The 17,403-nt window shown below is 43.1% G+C and overlaps 1 protein-coding gene across 2 annotated transcripts in view; it reads left to right on the forward strand.

The window, feature by feature from the left end:
• Window positions 1-1,507: 1,507 nt before the first annotated feature.
• Window positions 1,508-17,403, forward strand: part of slc29a3 (solute carrier family 29 member 3) — a 32,830-nt gene continuing 16,934 nt past the window's right edge. Inside the window, exon 1 of one of the 2 annotated variants that reach the window (XM_072282604.1) lies at window positions 1,508-1,651. The gene's annotated coding sequence lies outside the window, so the exon portion shown is untranslated. The remainder of the gene's footprint in view (window positions 1,652-17,403) is intronic. The other variant, XR_011889644.1, reaches the window with a different exon arrangement.

Here is a 17,403-nt window from a genome sequence, read left to right on the forward strand (position 1 = left end):
GGGATTTCAAGTGCCAGGAACACTGAAGGACAGATATAGGTGGTGCAATGACATTTGGAGATAACCAAGAGGCTGGAATTGGAGGAGAATTAAGGGGAGGGAAGAGGAACTCCAGAAGGATGTGAAGCACATCTATACTGGCCAGCAAATCATAAAATCACCAATATAGAATATTATATACCAGTTGTTCAAGTCAAGATTCAGCTGTGGGTTATCGCTCTATATTTATCACCAAATGCTCACTCCCCACAAGAAAGCCATGACATTTCTGATAGCTCATTCACAACCTCTTGAAGAGGGTGTTGCATATTTTCTCTGTATAATCCAGTGTCAGTCCTGAGGCCAGGCTCAAGGGAGATCAGGGCTTCGGAGAATCAGAACAGCCAGTGCCCAGAGAGACTTTGGACCTGACCCATGGTCAGGAGTAGATGGGAGGAAGGGATTGAAGGAACCAGAGAATCATCCTTGGACTAGTAATGGGAGAAATAGTGGTGGTTGGGACTGACACTGTGATGTGTGGAGTACAACTTTTAGGACCAGTGCTAACATTGTCATAGAATCAAAGTCATTGAATTACGGTCAGAGAGTTACAGCAAGAAAACAAACCCTTCAGCCCACTTGGCCCAAGCAGATTACCACCCATTTATGCAAATCCTGCATTAATCCCATTTTCTATTCTACCTACATCTCCATCATCTGTACACACTACTGGTCTGGCCAATTAACCCTCCAATCTGTAAGTCATTGGAATATGGACAGAAATTAGAGCACCCTGGGGAACCCAGGTAATCATGGGTAAAGTGTGCAAATCCCACACAGACAGAAGCCAAGGTCAGGATTGAACCTGTGTCTCTGGCGCTGTGAAGCAGCTACACTCGCCCAGTGTGTGTGCATATATGTGTGTGTGAACCATGTTTACTATAAACACTGCAGTGTGATGTAAGGTTGGACAAAGCGGCCTTTTGTCAAAAGCTTTGAGAAATTGGAGTGTTGGGAGTTGAATGGTCTTGAACGATTAGGAGCTCAAAGTGGAGTTCTGGGATGATGGAACTGATGCAGTTGGTAGGTGCTGCCAGAGCATTGAAGGTAAATTTGAGACATATTGACAAGTGTCCCAGGTAAGCACTGTCCAGTGACAATTGACCAAGGCAACGTGGACTGAGTGCACCAGGAATAACCCAGAAGCAGCATTGCCCTTGGAATGGTGGTAATATGTGTTTCCTGACGGGGTAGATCAATCCTATTATGAATGTAGCGGAGCTTCACATCCAAAGCATCTAGTTGAATTGCACAGAGAGAAATGGCAGAGGAATGGTTGATATTACATTTCACGTCCAGGAAGTATCAATGTTGAATCGTGCAGCGCTGAGAACACAGCGTTCTGCAATTGAATCCCTGGGTATTGAATAAAGGAACAGAAAGTGCGGCGGGAGATATGCTCTCATGAATCACCCTACCCCTTCCCTCTGCAGAACACTCGATCTGAACGCGACGTCCAGCTGGGAGAGCTGAACTGGGCAACCACAGCTCACTGCCGGCTGCTGATTGGCTACCGCGGCTCAGTAGGCGGGGTCTGGGCTCTCGGATGGGGAGACTGGCACGGTGGACGGATGATTGACAGCGGCCTCCCCAGGCCAGGCGCCGGCAGCCGGTGAGTGAGAGTGGAGGGAGTTGCGGGAGGTGGCGGGTCCGATCCCGGGCAAAGCGGCCTGGAGATAGGTCTCCTCCAGACCCAACCGCCTCGGGGCTTGATGTGCCTGCGTGGCCGCGGCTCTGGCCTTCCTGGGAAGAGGAGGCCGAGAAGGTGGAAGGGAGAGGGTATGCGGGATAGAAGGTGGAGGGGGAGAGAGGTAAAAGTTGGAGAGGGTGGACGGATTTGGGATGAGTGTGAGCGAGGATAAAGGAGAAGAGGGCGAGTGGTTGGGAGGGCGTTGGAGGAAGAATTGTGGAGGGAGAGAGAGATTAAAGGGCACGATTGGGAGAAGAGGTGTGGATTTAGAAATGTAAAATAATGCAAATGTTAGACAGAAATAACATCACTCAGGTCGGACAGCATCTGTGAAAAGAGAAAACGAGTTAACAATTTCAGGTTGGAGACCCATTGCCTGAACTGTAAAACTATTCCGTCAGCTCGTTCTCACTCAACACAATCTTGCCTTGAGATCAAGTAATGTCTGTTGTAGCTCTCACATTGTTGGTGTGTGTTGTATCTCGCAGTTAACACTGATTCATATCCTTTAGCTGTTTGGCAAGTACTTCAGTGATCAAGCCATCTGTGATATTTTCAACAGAAGTTAATTTACTTTCATAATGGAAAACTGCCTGTAATACACAATACACAAAATGCTGGAGGAACTCAGCAGGCCAGGCAGCGCCTATGGCAAAGAGTACCACTCTACTCTTTTCTATAGATGCTGCCGAGCTGGCAGAGTTCCTCCAGCATTTTGTGTGTGTTGCTCGGATTTCCAGCATCTGCAGATATTCTCTTGTTTGTAATACACAGTGTTTGAAGATTTGTAGCCAGGCATGAAAATGACAAAGTTATTCTATTTTCCAAAAGTCTGGGTGGTTGAGGGGAGGGGGGGGCATGAATATAAATTGAATAGTTTTGAGCCCCTTAACTAAGAAACAATGTGCTGGCATTGGAAAAGACCAGTGGAGGTTCAGAGAAATGATTCCAAAAATGAAAGGGTTAACATATGAGGGCATTTGACAGCTCTGGGCCTGTACTCCTGAGGAAAGGACTCAGCCCAAAACGTCAGCTTTCCATAGATTCTGCCTGACCGGAGCTCCCCCCAGCATTTTGTGTGTGTTGCTTTGGATTTCCAGCATCTGCTGATTTTCTTGTGTATAAATCGATGTTTGCTTTGTCCTTGTTTTCATGGTAGACTTTGCCACAGCTTGTTGCGTTTATGGAATGTGCACTCGGGTGGATAAGTTGGTGATATTTTAAACATTTGGTATTGGTTTATTAGTGTCACATGAGACACAAAAAGAAGCTTTTGTTTTGTATGCTGGACAGGCAGATTATGCTGCACATAATTAGACTGAGGTAATGTTGCAGTTACAGATGGTGCAATGTAGGTAGATAAGTAAGACCATAATACATGAGAGTAGAATTAAGCCATTTAGCCCATTGAGTCTGCTTCCCATTCCATCATGGCTGATTTATTTCCCCTCTCAACCCCATTCTCCTACCTTTTTCCCATAACCTTTGACACCCTTACTAATCAAGAACCTATCAACCTCAGATTTAAATATACCCAGTGACTTGGCCTCCACCGTTGACCGTGGCAACCCATTCCACAGATTCACCATCCTCTGGCAAAAGAAATTCCTCCTCATCTCTGTTCTAAAGGGATGTTCCTCTATTCTGAAGTGGTTCCCTCTGGTCCTAATCCTAGACTCCCTCACTAGGAAACCTCTCCACATCCACTATATCTAGGTCTTTCAATATTCAATAGGTTTCAATGAGATTCTCCCCTCCCCCCCCCCATTCTTCTAAACTTCAGCAAGTAGTGGCCCAGAGCCATCAAACACTCCTCATATGTTAACCCTTTCATTTCTGGAACTATTATCATGAACCTCCTCTGGACCTTCTCTAATGCCAGCACATCTTTTCTTAGATAAGAGGCCCAAAACTGCTTACAGTACTCCAAGTGCAGTCTGACCAAAGCCTCAGTATTGCATCCTTGCTTTTATATTCTAGTCCTGTCAAAAATATGCGCTCTCGGCAGAAGCACTCTCTCCAGTAACCTTTAAGCTATGAAGCTGCCAAATCATACCAAATAACACATAAAAATACACAGCCTTTATAAAGTAGAAATAATGTATGTACAGAGTAGTATCACTTGTTGTTCGTCCATCGTTGACGTCGATGAGGACCTCAACATTATGATGGTGTCGAGACTAGCACGTGATTTAGATTTAAGTGAGGGAGAGTTGCGCAGCGTCAGCCTCACTCTCTCTTCCCAATTCCCATCTGGATCCAGTGGCAAGACAGAGTCTAGACGGCTGGAGATGGGACTAGGCGCAGTGGATGACCAGGACGTCTTCTGTGTCTTGTCCTGCTCTACACGTTCCACGACGCTTGCAGAGACTGCTTTCTTGACCGTTGGACCTTCCATTGGTCTCATCTGCTCAACCCGCTGGAGTCTGTCTTCACATGCTGGGATAGACAACTCCCTATCTCACCGAGGGTTTGAGACCCGTCGGCTACCCTCACCTGGTTTAGCCGGCTTGTGGAAGCTGCTGCCCGGGGTGTGGCCGCTGTCGCATGCAAATAGCTACGGGGAGCCACAGGTGAGAGCTGAGTGCCAGGCGGGGACCAAAGGTGGACTAACCGCCCTGAAAAGGATGCGACATGTTCCCCCACCAGAGGTGCTACCCCTCCCTGACACCCCATACACTTACCGGAATTGGGAAGACAGTGAGCACACTGATGATGGTGTGTTAGGCTGAGTCATTGGAAGTTGGAGTGGTGGGACACTGGGGTGTCATCTCATCATCGTCTGTTTCCATCAGGGCAGGCAGCTCGTCCTCTATGTCTGCCTGCCTCGATATCAAAGGTTGAGGTTCATCGTCTGCTGTGGCTGATGTGGAAGGCTTGAAAAACGGCAGTATCTTTTTGGAATAATTCCTCAAAATATCCGTGGTGTCTGACCAACATGTTATTGCATTTGTTACATTGATAATTCGGAGGGCCATTTTGTTGAAGTGGAAGGACACATCAGCTCCCACTTTGTCACAATGGTTCTCTCAAGTGATGCTATGTCTTAGTTTGGAGAAAATTAGATTATGAAGACACGCAGTCCTCTTTTAGATTATGAAGTCACGCAGTCCTCTTTTATTGTCATTTAGTAATGCATGCATTAAGAAATGATACAATATTTCCTCCGGTGTGATATCACAAAACACAGGACAGACCAAGACTGGAAAAGAAACTAACAAAACCACATAATTATAACATATAGTTACAACACTGCAACAATACCATAACTTGCTGAAGAAGTCCATGAGCACGGTAAAAGTTCAAAGTCTTTCAAATGTCCCACATTTCACGCAGATGGAGACAAGGGAGGAAAAACTCTCCCTGCCATGCCTGACCACAATCCGACTCTGAGTCATCGGAAAACTTCGAGCTCTGATCAGCTCTCTGACACTGAGTAGTGAGCGCCATCTCTATCCGAACGATTCGACCTCCTTCTTGGTTGCCAAAAGCAGGCAAGGCCGGGGATTTTGAGGCCTTCCCTCAAAAAGATTCCCGACTGTGCAGTAACGACAGCAGTGAACGAGCGTTTCAGAAATTTTTCCAGATGTTCCTCTGTGCTTTCATGTCCGTCTCCATCAAATCAGAATTGTCCATGGCCCCTATTTAACAGATACGATATCATTTTTCACTGAAGGGCTGCGCACGCGTGGCGCGCTGCTCTCTCTCCTCCCGCCGTTTATTGTCATTTAGTAATGCATGCATTAAGAAATGATACAATATTTCCTCCGGTGTGATATCACAAAACACAGGGCAGGCGAAGACTGGAAAAGCTAACAAAACCACATAATTATAACATATAGTTACAACAGTGCAACAATACCATAACTTGAAGAAGTCCATGAGTACAGTAAAAAGTTCAAAGTCTCTCAAATGTCCCACATCTCACGCAGACGGGAGAAGGAAGAAAAACTCTCCCTGCTATGCCCGACCACAAACCGACTCTAAGTCATCCGAAAACTTCAAGCATCCGATCAGCTCTCCGACACCGAGTACTGAGCGCCATCTCTGTCCGAACGATTCGACCTCAATCTCAGTCGCCAACAGCAGACAAAGCCGGGGATTTTGAGGCCTTCCCTCCAGAAGATTCCCGACCGCGCAGTAACAACAGCAGTGAACTGGCATTTCAGAAATTTCTCCAGATGTTCCTCTGTGCTTTCACGTCTATCTCCATCAAATCAGAATTGTCCACGGCCCCTATTTAACAGATACGATATCATTTTCGCCGGAAGGTTGAGCACACGTGGCGCGCTGCTCTCTCTCCTCCCACCATTATGTCGAACCTTTGAACCTTTATTTGATTTTGAGAAAAGATGGAGTTCATTTGCTCGTTATTATCATTTGAGTTAATTGATAGATTTCCTCCACAATCTAATTGTAAATTTTTGATATATATTTTTTTCTTGCTGGCGGTTTGATGTTTATCTTTAGAAGCTTTTTGTATTAGATTAGATTAGATTATGATGCATGGCTCCGGGTTGTACTCCTAATGGGTTTTCCCCCCACTTTTTCTGCTTAGTAGGGTTTGGTTTTTTTTATTATCACCAAAATTTTTCAATCCTTAAAATTGTTTTTTTTTCCCTTGAGACATCGTAAGTCTTGTTTACTTCGATGTACTCGTGTTATTTTTGAATAATACAATAATAAAAAGATTTGAAAGAAAATGACAGTATACTTGACTGCTAGCCTTGCACATTTTTCTATCATACCATTCTTTGTAAGCACTCAAGCCATCCTGCAAATATACCCTAAACCTACGTACCCTTTCAAAATCAAAATCGTAGTTTTCTGCAAGCATTGCAGCAAAAATCTCACGCAGTTTGCTTCACGTTCAGTTCCTGGACGACTTCACTTTCAGTCCATTCGCTACTGCATTCAGTTTCGATCATTATCCTTTCCTCTTCCAATTGCATCAGCTCTTCACTTATCAGTTCTTGGTCATGGGATGCCAAAACCTCTTGGAACATCATCTTCGTCAACTTCCTCAAGCCAAACTCACTTTGTCCTTAGTTCGCAAACACGAGGAATTCTGCAGATGCTGGAAATTCAAGCAACACACATCAAAGTTGCTGGTGAACGCAGCAGGCCAGGCAGCATCTCTAGGAAGAGGTACAATCGACTTGGCCTGAAACGTCGACTGTACCTCTTCCTAGAGATGCTGCCTGGCCTGCTGCGTTCACCAGCAACTTTGATGTGTGTTGCTTGTCCTTACTTTGTTCACCACGATCGAAACGCTTAATTATGTCTAGTTTTATGCTAAGTGTTACACCCTTAGGAGCTCTTTTAGGCTTTTCCGATACCTTAGAACTCATCTTGCTAATGGATGCTCAAAATAAATCGGCACAAAGCACAGGTGTTCACATTCATGTGTTTAAGCAATGCCGGCTAGAATGCAGTTCCGGGAGAGGAGCTTGGCTACTCGGGGTGTGCGAGCTGCCTTTTTTCGTAACAGTGAAAACACCTTCTGTTAGCGAAAACAGGTAACTAATGTAGGTCTTTTGTAACAGCGAGGTGTCGTAAAGCGAATGTTCGAAAAATGGGGGACACCTGTACGTCTGCCACCTCTTTGCCTATTCTCCTAATCTTAGTCCGTCTTCAAATATTACCTCAATATTACCCGCCCTCCATCTATCTTCGTATCGTCTGCAAACTTGGCCACAAAGCCCTTCAATTCCATCATCTAAATCATTGACGTATAACTTGAAGTAGTACCAACACAGACCTCTGTGGAACAATACTAGTCACCGGCAGCCAACTAGAAAAGTCTCCTTTATTCCCACTCTTTGCTTCCTGCCTGCCAGTTAGCCAATCTTTCCTGTACTACCATGGGCTTTTAATCTTGTTTAGCTTCATGTGCAGTATCTTGTCAAAGGCCTTCTGAAAATCCAAGTGAACAACGTCCACTCTCCTTGTCTACCCTGCCTGTTGTTTCCTTAAAGAGTTCCAACAGATATCTCAAGGAAGATTTCCCCTTAAGGAAACTGTGCTGACTTTGGCCTATTTTATCATGTTCCTCCAACTACCCCAAAACGTCATCTTTAATAATGGACTCCAGCATCTTCCCAACCACTGAAGTCAGACTAATTGGCATATAATTTCCAGTCCTCTGGAACCAACCCAGAATCTAGTGATTCTTGAAAGAACATTACTGATGCCTCCACAGTCCCTTCAGCTACCTCTTTCAGAAGCCTGAGGTGTAGTCCCTCTGGTCCAGAATACCTGTCCGCCTTCAGACCTTTCAGCTTCCCAAGCATCTTCGCCCAAGTAAATGGCAACTTCACACACTTCTGCCCCCTGGCACTATCAAATTTCTGGCATAATGCTAGTGTCTTTCACCGTAAAGACTGATGCAAAATATTTATTTCCATGTTTACCTCTCCAGCATTATTTTCCAGTGGTCCAATATCTACTCTCGATTTTTTTACTCTTCGTATATTTGGAAAAAAAATCTTTTGGTATCCTCTTTTATACTATTGACTAGCTTACCTTCATATTTCATCTTTTCTCTCCTTATTTCTTTTTTAGTTGCCTTCTGTTCAATTTTAAAGGCTTCCCTAACATAGATAGATAGATATACTTTATTAATCCCGAGGGAAATTTGGTTTCGTTACAGCCGCACCAACCAAGAATAGAGCTTAAATATAGCAATACAAAAACCACGAACAATCAAACAGCAAAATGCAAACTATGCCAGAGGGAAACTAAGTCCAGGATCAGTCTATTGGCTCAGGGTGTCTGACCCTCCACGGGAGGAGCTGCACGTTCGATGGCCACAGGCAGGAACGACCTCCCGTGCTGCCAAGTGTTGTATCATGGTGGAATGTGGCCAAATTCCAACGGTAAAAAGTTCAATATCCAGTCTGCAAACACGTTCCTCGAATCGTAATATGACCCGGATTGCACCATCTGTTGTTAACCAGATCAGTAAGCACCCAACTCCTTTACGCTTACCGCTCTCAGTGCACTTCCGGTCAGCCGGAACGGTATTACCCACCAAACTGCTCTTCTCCATAAGTCTCTGTTGTCTCGACCCAGTCCTCTTTCCTCGACTTTGTGATCCCCCTCTGCATCCTCTGTGTGTTTTCCTCCGGATTTCAGCAGGGGTGTCCGCCGCTCTGCTCGCTAAAATGGCTGGCATTAGCTGGAATACCCAATGCGACCTTGCTTCTGTCCCGCGTGTCGGGATGTAACCATTTCCAGCGCTAAAAAAAAACCCAAATAAAACACTCTCTACCAGCATGTTAGAGAGGGTGCAGCTTCGACGTGTTACCGTGAGAAAAAAATACAAAAAATAACGTAAATTAAAAAGTAAGAAGAAGAAAGTAAGAATAGATCGGAACGGCTGTACCAGGCTGCATTCACGACCGGCGCATGCGCACAAATAACTAACCTCTAACTTCTCACTAATTTTTGCTATATTATATGCTTTTATTTGTTGTCCTTTGCTTTTATGCTGTCTTTGAATTCCCTTGTCAGCCAAGGTTGTCACATCCTCCCTTTAGAATACTTTTTAAATGCTGACTCTGTTGACACTCAAACCCACACCTTTGAATTACTTGATCACTCATCAGTAGAAGTCCAACACGCTAGCCATTACACCAGAGCTCACCAGTCAGGGTGAGGTAGACGGAGAGGTCGGAGTTCAATTTAGAACTATTGTTTCTCTTCTTATAAAAACTGGCTAATTTTCACTGGAAGTAGTCATTGGTAGTCTGTAAGCTACCATCTCCCAAACAACTGCATCACTAGTGAGAACTGGTTGACCAAAGTCAGCTGATTCAGAACCTGCCATATGTGGAAACAAGTCTGTGGGATTTGAAAGGTCAGTCTGTTGTGCAGTATCCATCCAGTGCTCGGTTAAGGAAATATGCATTTTGGTGAAGGTGTAATTTGATTTCTAAAGAACATAGAACAATGCCCATAATGTTGTGTCAACCTTTTAACCTGCTCCCAAGATCAATTTAATGCTTCCCTCCTGCTTAGCCCTCCATTTTTCTTTCATCCATGTGCTTAAGAGTCTGCTAAATGTCTTCAATGTATCTGCCTCTGCCACCAACCCTGGCAACACGTTTCACGCAGCCACCACTTCCTGTGTTTAAAAAAGAAACTACCTCTGGCATCCCTCTGATATTTTCATTCAATCATCTTAAAATTATGCTTGATTGTATTAGCCAATTCCACCCTAGGAAAAAGGCTCTGGCTGTCCACACTGTCAATGCCTCATCTCTATCAAGTCACCTCTCATGCTCCTCTGCTCCAAAGAGAAACACTCTAACTCACTCAACCTTTCCTCAGAAGACATGCTCCCTAATCCAGGCAGCATCCTGGTAAATCTCCTAAGTACCCTCACTAAAGCTTGCACTTCCTTCCTTCCCATAATGAAGTGGCCAGAACTGAACACAATACTCTTAATTGTGGTCTAACCAGAGCTTTATAGAGCTGCAATCAAAATAAGCAAAACAATTAAATTAATCAAATGAAGATGGATGATGTGTTGCTACAGTAGTATGTGGGAGCTGATGGAAGCCACTGTCATCCACGGTGACAACATCTACGTGAAAGAGCTTGCTGCTCATGGAACGTTTGCTGAGAGTTGATGAGCTGGAGCCTGAGATTTGGAGACTGCAATGCATCAAGGGAGAGGAAATTTACCTAAACACTTTGTATAGGTAAATGAGAAGCATTGATGCCCCTCAGATTAACTGCTGCAAAACTAGTCAGTCAAGCAAAACTGGAGGGTGTGACAACTGGTAAGGCAGTTATGGTGAGCCTTGAGATAATCCTAAGGTTTCTCACAGTACAGTGTAATGTTTCACATGGAAACAAACAGGACATCTCGAACAAAGGAAGACATTTTCCGGATGGAATACAAGCTGTAAAGGTCCAAATAAAAAAAAGTAAAGTCACAAACTGGATCCAAGAGCTGAATGCCGGGGGCAGAGATTGGTTAGGGAGAAGTAAGTTTTAACTCATGAGGCATTGGCATCTGTTCCATGCATAGATGGAGCTGTTCTGTTGTAAAACTTTGTTTGATTGGGTTAGGATCAATGCGTTAGCAAATTGAATAATTAGGGCTGGAGTTGAGATTTTAACACTGGGGGATGATTGGGAATTTCAAAAGTTAAAAGTGAAAGAGCAGAGTGGGGAAACGGTGAGAGATAACCAACTTTTGTCAAGTAAGAACACAATATATAAAAATGATGGACCTCCAACTGGAGCAGGGAAAAATGGAGTGGGGAGGGGAATTGAAGATTTTTTAACCATAATGAATGGAGCATTTGTAACAAGCAAATGAATGACTAGCCAGAGCAGACTTTACAAAATGATTGACATGGGGAATTAAGTATTCCAGGATGTATTTAAAAGTGATTGGGGAAAGTGGGCGTGGGAAGAAGTAATTTAAAACAGAAAATGCTGGGGATACGCAGTGGGTAAGATCACATGTAGAAAAGGCAAAAGAGTCAACATTTCAAGTCAAAAATCTTTCATTGGAGCTGGGGAGGACTCAGAAAGCTGCAGGGAAGGAGGGTTGGGATGGGAAGATGTCTGTGATCGGATAAATTTAGTACAACCACAGCAGAACTAAGTAAACAAGGCTATCTGATCAGTGTGTGAAAAGTGAACTCTATTTCTCTTTCCATAGATGCCTCCCAACCTGCTAAGTATCTGTAGCATTTTCTACTTTTACTTTAGATTTCTGGCTTCAGTTTTTTAAAAATATTTTCATTTGATGAGTGATAATCTGATAATAAGGAATACTGTTAAAATAACAGTGACGCCCATCTTAGCATTTCAAGTAGAGTCGCTTTGGGTTAAGTTTTTTAAAAAAGCAGCAAGGAGCAGAAAGGTAGAGGCTGCAAGATGTGATCCAAAAGATATTCAGTAGCATAATTCCAGGGATGGGAGAGTTGACCTTTTATGAGTGGCATCAATTTTCTTTTGTCCTTAAAACATAGGGAGTTGTTCATGGATACTAAGGGTACGTCCACACTACGCCGGATAATTTTGAAAACAAAGCTTTTTCTCTTCGTTTTGCCCTCCCGTCCACACTGAGCCGGTGTTTTCAGCCACCGAAAACGGAGATTTTTGAAAACACTCTCCAGAGTGAATAAATCTGAAAACGCTTAATATCCGGCGTAGTGTGTACGGGATAACCGGAGAGATTTGAAAACGCTGTCATGACAACACAACAACAATACTTGTTTCTGCTTCTGCTTGGTACTGCGCAAGCTGTTATAACGCGCAGTCGGTGTGAACGGCGGGAGAGTTAAACTGTAAAGTGAGCTTTTTTGACTATTTAAAAACGCTGTCATGACGTGCCGGAACAGATGATCGTTATTTTAACAACGAAGTGAAGAAGTGAATAAGTACACTCACTTCGCCCTGTTTTCTGTCCTTGCTTGTATGAAGGTGGTTTACCTATTTATGCAAGTACTTCTCTGACAATAGATGCGTAACAGCCTAATGTAACATTGTATGGAAATACAAGATAACGCTGATGCAGACGTTTTATACATTTAACAAGGTGCTTTATTAATGCAACAGAGTTAGTCAGTTTTTCAATGTTCGTCGTCCGGGTCATACTGTCCGTGAACTCCCTGTCGGTTGCCTCCATACGCTCCAGTATTTGTTTTTTTTAAGTTTTAAGTCCTCCTGCGCGACAGCCAAGAGCAATTCCTTTAAAGTTTTTGTACTCTGTAACCGGACAAACACGCACTAAGTATATCGTTTCCTCTTCGCTTGTTTTCTGTGTGCCTTGCGCATGCCCAGTAGGAGGAGATTAGCCCAAATATCCGCCTAATGTGGACAGAGATATTTTGAAAAACGCTTAGTGTGGACGCCTGTTGTTTTTACTCGAAACCGGCGTAGTGTGGACGTAGCAAGAGTCTCTACAGTGCAGAGTTAAATATAAGGCAGTGAAAGTAGAGGTGTATGTAACAGGAGTAATACATTGCTGAAAAGGGCTCTTAAAATATATGTAGGCTGGTCAAACGGGCAGTAACTTTGTGGAAGAACAATTTGTAGAGTATGATAGAGTTTCTAAACCAGTATGAAAAAAGGGATACAAAGTTAGTTGGTTTCAGTATTGTGTAATGAGGAAGAACTAATTCATAATCTGATGGTTAAGGAGTTTTCAAAGAACATTAAGATCTCCATGACAATGGGTTTTACCTGAAGATTGGAAGAGATTAGTTAAACTGTAACTAAGATCTTTAAACAAAACAAGTTATGATGGTGTGATTTGGCAGTAGAATGTGAAAAGATATGGTAATTCGATCTGAAATTTGTGTTCCACTTTCTCTGTTGCTTACCAATGCCTTGACCACCTTTTCTGAAATTTTCACATAGTCAGGTTTACAAACAGGAGAAAGTCTGCAGATGCTGGAAGTCGAAAGCAGTAGATTAGATTCAACTTTATTGTTATTGTGCCGAGTACAGATACAAAGCCAATGAAATGCAGTTAGCATCTGACCAGAAATGCAAAGAATAATGTTATTTACAAAATAACTGTGAATAAAAAGTAAGTGCTATAGCACACAAATATAAAAGTACACACTATGTTAGAGAAACTCAGCAGGTCATGCAGCATCTGTGGAAAAGATTGAACAGTCGATATTTCGGGCCAAGACCTTTCCTCAGGACGGGAAAGGAAGAGGGAAGTCACCAGAATAAAAAGGTGGGAAAGGAGAGGGAGGCTAACTTGAAAGTGATAAGTGAAGCCAGGTGGGTGGGAAAGGTAAAGGGATAGAGAAGAGGGAATCTGCTGGGGGAGAAGCTGACAGCCTTGCAGGTGGATGCTTTCCAGGTGTCATGGAATCTTGATTACCTGACTGGCAGACCACAGTATGTGTGCTTGTACCAGTGTGTGTCCGACAGAGTGATCAGCAGCACTGGGGCTCCACAGGGGACTGTCTTGTCTCCCTTTCTCTTCACCATTTACACCTCGGACTTCACCTACTGCACAGAGTCTTGTCATCTTCAGAAGTTTTCTGATGACTCTGCCATAGTTGGATGCATCAGCAAGAGAGATGAGGCTGAGTACAGGGCTACGGTAGGAAACTTCGTCACATGGTGAGAGCAGAATTATTTGCAGCTTAATGTGAAAAAGACTAAGGAACTGGTGGTAGACCTGAGGAGAGCTAAGGTACCGTTGACCCCTGTTTCCATCCAGGGGGTCAGTGTGGACATGGTGGAGGATTACAAATACCTGGAGATAGGAATTGACAATAAACTGGACTGGTCAAAGAACACTGAACCTGTCTACAAGAAGGGTCAGAGCTGTCTCTATTTCCCGAGGAGACTGAGGTCCTTTAACATCTGCCGGACGATGCTGAAGATGTTCTACGAGTCTGTGGTGGCCAGTGCTATCATGTTTGCCGTTGTGTGTCGGGGCAGCAGGCTGAGGGTAGCAGACACCAACAGAATCAACAAACTCATTTGTAAGGCCCGTGATGTTGTGGGGATGGAACTGGACACTCTGACGGTGGTGTCAGAAAAGAGGATGCTGTCCAAGTTGCATGCTATCTTGGACAATGTCTCCCATCCACTTCATAATGTACTGGTTGGGCACAGGGGTACATTCAGCCGGAGACTCATTCCACTGAGATGCAACACAGAGCGTCATAGGAAGTCATTCCTGCCTGTGGCCATCAAACTTTACAACTCCTCCCTTGGAGGGTCAGACACCCTGAGCCAATGGGCTGGTCCTGGACTTATTTCCTGGCATAATTTACATATTACTATTTAACTATTTATGGTTTTATTACTATTTAATTATTTATGGTGCAGCTGTAAGGAAAACCAATTTCCCCCGGGATCAATAAACTATGACTATGACTATGTTAGGGGAGGAGAGTGGACCATTGGAGAAAGGAAGGGGGACGAGACCTGAGGGAAGTGATAGGCAGGTGAGAATAGGTAAAAGGCTAATGGGAAATAGAAGAGGGGAGGGGCAGGGAAATTTTTTTTACCGGAAGGAGAAATCGATATTCATGCCATTAGGTTGGAGTCTACCCAGATGGAATATAAGATGTTGCTCCTCCACCATGAGGGTGGCTTCATCTTGACATAAGAGGATGCCATGGACTAACATATTGGGACGGGAACGGGAATTAAAATTACAATGTTTGGCCACCAGGAAGTTTAGCCTTTGGCAGTTGGAGTGGAGTGGGTGCTCAACGAAGTGATCCCCTGATTTACGACAGGTCTCACCAATATAGAGGAGGCCGCATCAGGAGCACTGGACACAATAGCAGACATCCCACCCTGCAAAAACTTATTTCAGGGGAGGTAGCACCATCAATTTGCGGGAGACTCCCAGAACTTCCGGGAGAAGTGGGATATCTGCATTAGAGTAGCTCCTTAGCAGCCAGTCAGCTAGTTTAAATAACGTTAGCTATGCTAATGAGCGAATGACACCTGTTAAACTCACCTCAATATGTCTTTTACAGTCTTAATCCACCATGGGCAATAGAAAAGTCATTGTTGCAAACAGTGCAGCGAATAACACTGTCATTATTTTTGACTCCTATTAGGCAGGGGTACACCTTAGTGTAGTCTGGGGTGACTTATGTTTTATATTTTCTTTGGAACACTCTGCCATGGCATGCGCGCGCGCGCTCTCAAAGAAATTGATTTCCGGGACATTGTATATAATTTGCGGGCATCAGGGAGCCACTATTAATATGCGAGAGACTCCCGGAACTCCCAGGAGAGTTGGGATGTCTGCAATAGATAACCCCAGCAGATTCACAGGTGAAGTGTTGCCTCATCTGGAAGGACTGTTTGGGGGCCTGAATGAAGACAGAGGTGAATTTGCTGCTGTTTTTGGCAAAATGATGAACCTTTTCCTTTGATTTAATATCATTAGTGTTAGCCAGAACTGGGTCTCTTTTCCTGTTATGGAGCCTGAGTGCATGTATTCAGATTGATAGGTATTTTGATACTAAAGGAACATGAACAAGCTATGATGGTGTGATTTAGCAGTGGTAGAACACGAGAAGATATGATAGTAGATAAACAACGGCTAAGTTCAAGTAAATTTTAATATCAACGTACATACGTTACCATATATGACTGTGAAATTTAGCTTCTTGTGGGCATACTCAGCAAATCTATAGAATACTAACTATAACAGGATCAGTGAAAGAATAACCAAGTGTGTAGAAGACAACAAATTGTTCAAATGCAAATATAGATAAAGAGCAATATTAAATAACAAGAACATGAGGTAATGAGATAAAGAGTCCTTGAAAGTGAGATCATTGGTTGTGGGAGCATTTCAGTGATGGAGCAAGTGATGTTGAGTGTAGTTATCCCCTTTTCTTCAAGAGCCTGATGGTTGAGGGTTAGAACTAACATGCAGAATTCATCAAATCTACATTATTTCAAGGTACAAAACTGAATGGGGAAAAAGAGATCCAGCTGTGGCTAAACAGAATAGTATTAGATCTGAGGAAAAGGCTTAATATTGGCAAGACAGTAAATGTGAGCACTGATAAAAAAAATTCAGAAAAGTATGATCAAAGCATTGGTAAACAAAAGGAAAAGTGTAATATGGAGTAATCCAACAAGAAAGATAAAAACAAGTTGTTGTGACTTCTGTGGATATTCCAAAGAAACATAAACTTTACAATTAGATAAAGTTGATATGGGTAGCTTAGAATGAAGTGGGACAAGTTATAGTGGGAGATAAAAATGACAGAGGAATTTATCAATTATTTTGTGTCCATCTTCATAGAAGCAACAAAACAAAAAATTGATACACAAAAACCAAAAGAACTAGAGAATAACAGGTTTAAAATTAACGAGATAAAAGAGAGTAACATTTGTAAAACCAAAATTAAAAACATCTTAAAGGGACAGAAAGCCTGCAAGTTACACAGAGATCAGTGTCAAGACCCCACTGTCAGACTATATCAGTGATGTGGAGGATGCAATCAAGTGTAGTGTCTTCAAGTTTGTTAATGATACAAGGCTGGATGGCAGAGTGGGTTATGGGGAGGACACAGAGAGGCTTTAGGACAATATTGTCAGACTAAATCAATAGAAAGGATTATTCACGGAAGGACAATAATGTGGATAGTTGTCATCCACTATTTTAAAAAATGGAAAGGCAGAGTATCTTAAATAGAGAATGAAAGACATTAATGCTTAGAGGGATCTGGATGTTCTTGTACATCACTGAAAGTTAATATATTCTTTCAGCAAGTAATTGTATTGTAAAGATTTGACTACAAGAATAGAGGTTTTGCTCGAGCTATAGGTAAAACATAAAGTGCTTGGCAGGATAGGTGGATAGTTGATGCTTCCGCTGACTTGAGTAGTTAGAACCAGAGCTCAATTACTTAGATAGGATGTGAGCAAAATTTTCTTCACTCAGAGAGGAATTCCCTATCCTGAAATGCTGAGGAAGCTCAGTCACTGAGTACGTGCAACATAATAAGGTTTTAGATATTATGGACTTGAGAGGTGTGGGGTTAGTATACGAAAGTGGCATTGAGGTTAAAAAAAATACTCAACTATGATCTCATTGAATAGCAGAGCAGACATGAAAGGCCAAATGGCCTACTCTATGTATTTCTTAATAATTTTCTATCAAGAAAGTTGTGGAGCTGCATGTATTCATTTAATAG

Source organism: Mobula birostris, chromosome 18, assembly GCF_030028105.1.
Source record: "Mobula birostris isolate sMobBir1 chromosome 18, sMobBir1.hap1, whole genome shotgun sequence".
NCBI lineage: Eukaryota > Metazoa > Chordata > Chondrichthyes > Myliobatiformes > Myliobatidae > Mobula > Mobula birostris.